Below are 3,239 nucleotides of genomic sequence, written 5' to 3'. Positions count from 1 at the left end.
GGAAACAAAAACACAGCACAGCCCTATCACAGCACATATTAAACAGTGGTCACACAGCTGATTTTACTAACACTAGGATTATTGACAAGGAAAAGAGGGAAATGACGAGATACACTTTGGAAAGCTTAAGAATATTAGAAAAAAGGGAGAATACGATCAACAAAAAAGAAGATACGGACAACATCGCGGCCGCCTACATGTTATGCATATCAAAACAAACAATTTNCAAGGAAAAGAGGGAAATGACGAGATACACTTTGGAAAGCTTAAGAATATTAGAAAAAAGGGAGAATACGATCAACAAAAAAGAAGATACGGACAACATCGCGGCCGCCTACATGTTATGCATATCAAAATAAAAAATTTCGTAATGACAAGACTACCATAGAGAGTGGTACTGATTATGTGTACATGTATTAATATTAAGTTTAAAGCAAATGTTTAATATTATTGTGAGTATATGTTCTTTGCATTAGTCCATAATTGTTGTCTTTGTTTTTACAAACACATGTATGCCAACTTGTATTATTCATTTTAACATCTTTTGGTTTTTTTCCTTGTATTTCTTTGTTGGATTTAATAAACATAGTCGCCCCTGAGGATGCTGGAAATTTCAGCGAAACGTTGGGCACCGAAGGTGGAATAAGTGTTTTATTTGCACCATTAAATAATAGATCACACCAGCCTACAAGTGTACCAAAAATATATTCTACAAACTGATCGCAACAAAAACCGAAAAAAAATATAACTTAAAACTTTAAATAATATAATGTTAATAATATATATAATGTAAAAAACAAAATCGTTACAAAAACTGAATTGGCATATTTTCTTGACAAAGATGAATAAACTCCACTAAATTTCCCGATGTTGGTCCATTTTTTACCATTTGGTAAATTTTTTGGTCCGAAAAATAAATTGGAAATGGCAACCGTGGTCTTCGAGTGTCTTCTGCAAATCGATAAATTGTTTTTGTGATGATTTCATTTTAGTTTTTTTTACAAAACCTCTGTGAACGCTAAGCATACCTAAACCTAAATTCAAGTACAAACTAAGAAAAAATATAAAAAGATAATAATTATTTTACCTTTTTTCAAAGTAAATGACTGTTTATCAGGCTAACAAAAGTAAAAGTAAGTAAAGCTCCAATGTCCACGCTTACAAAAAAATAAATTAACTTTCGTCAAATACTTTAAGAGAAAATGAGTTTTGAAAAAGATTGCTTAAAAATTTAATCTATATAGTATATAAAAATGAATTGTTTTTCGTATGACCGCGATGCCTGACCAAACGGCTGAACCGATTTCAATTCTGTAAAAAGTACTATTTTGGACCTTCTGTGTGGAAGGTTTTTCGATTAAAAAAAACTTGAAACTTTTTGTTGTTGTTGCCGAAAAATGAAGAATGCTGAGACGTCACGATTTCACAATTTCATACAGTCTTCTGTACATTGAATGTCACTAAACTACTAAACGGCTGGACCGATTTGGTTCATATTTGGAACATTATCAGTACCTTGAAAAGAAATATTTCTACAAAACATTTGCTCGATAGGCGGCGCTGGGCCCAGAATATTCCTAAAAATTACATTTACTTGCTAATTTGGCTCATATTTAGAAAACAATTTAGCCAATTGAAAAGAAATATTTGGACTTGAAACTTACACGATAGGTGGCCCTGTGGCCGAGACATCCCCAAAAAATATTTTACGCAAAGAGAAGGATATCTACTATATATTTGTGGAAGTATGTATGTATGTATGTATGTATGTATGTGCCAGGTTGCAGTCTAAACGGACAGACAGAATCGAACAAACTTTTTACAGAGTATTGCCATTACACCTGGGCCTATAATAGGGGGAAAAAATTGGAACCCGACAAGGGGGCGTGGCACCTCCCATAGGCGTGAAATTTTTAATCAGCCATAACTTCCAGACCATAAGTCACATGAACTTGAAACTTGCTATGATGACATGTCAATGGTAGATGCTTAGGCGGGTATATATAATCGAGTTTGTAAAAGGGGCGTGGCACATCCCATAGGCGAGGAATTTTTATCAGCTATAACTTCGGAACCATAAGTCCCACAAACTTGAAATTTGGTATGCACACATATCAATGGTAGATGCTTATACGAGGTTATATATAAACGATTTTGTAAAAAGGGCGTGGCACATCCCATAGGCGAGGAATTTTTATCAGCTATAACTTCGGAACCATAAGTCCCACAAACTTGAAATTTGGTATGCACACATATCAATGGTAGATGCTTATACGAGGTTATATATAAACGATTTTGTAAAAAGGGCGTGGCACATCCCATAGGCGAGGAATTTTTATCAGCTATAACTTCGGAACCATAAGTCCCACAAACTTGAAATTTGGTATGCAGACATACCAATGGTAGGTGCTTATAGGAGGGTATATATAAACGAGTTTGTAAAAGGGGCGTGGCACTTCCCATAGGCATGGAATTTTTTATCAGCCATAACTTCGGAGCCATATGTCGCACTAACTTGAAATTTGGTATGAAGACATATCAATAGTAGGTGCTTATATGACGGTATACAGGGTGTCCCAGAAGTAACGTGCCAAACTTTAGGGGAAGGTAGGTGGGGGGTGAGCTCACTGATAAACAAACTTACCTTCATATATTTCTCTATGGGTCCGGGCGAATACTTCACGACCCGGATGTCGACGATTGGGGTATCGCTCTGCATAGAGTCTTTGAGCAGCTCTGGCATTACAGCAAGCTTCACCGTAAATTAGGTGAATATCCGCATATTCATGCGACGTATACTGCGTGTTCTCTGTCATAGTATTAATAACACAATGTTCGAAGGGTCCAATTTCACAAAATCCACTTTCACTAATTCCGGTAAGTAACACAAAATAATGTCAGGAGCAGGTAATAATGTACCTTTGTACTATTTAGCATGTCATTTGACAGTAACAAGAGCAAATTCAATTTAAATCTATTAAATACATTCTAGCGTGTCTCAGTCCTTTACCCACAAAAGCGGCTATAACTTTTTTTTCTATTCAAAACGGTAAGTGTGGCACCTTTCTGAAATCTTTATTAAATGAGCAATTTTTTTATGTAATGTAAAGTTATAGCTCAGTACATTTTTTTTCACCCGAGATAGTCAAAGTTGGGGAAGAAAATATCAAAAAGTTAAAAATCCAGAAATAGTCCTAATTTTATGATGGTTCCTTAATATATTTTAACTACATTGCATT

Source organism: Rhagoletis zephyria, unplaced genomic scaffold (genome assembly GCF_001687245.7).
Source record: "Rhagoletis zephyria isolate East Lansing unplaced genomic scaffold, Rhagoletis_zephyria_1.1 Rzeph_scaffold_17569, whole genome shotgun sequence".
In the NCBI taxonomy this organism is placed as follows: Eukaryota; Metazoa; Arthropoda; class Insecta; order Diptera; family Tephritidae; genus Rhagoletis; species Rhagoletis zephyria.
This window is presented reverse-complemented; position numbering follows the sequence as displayed.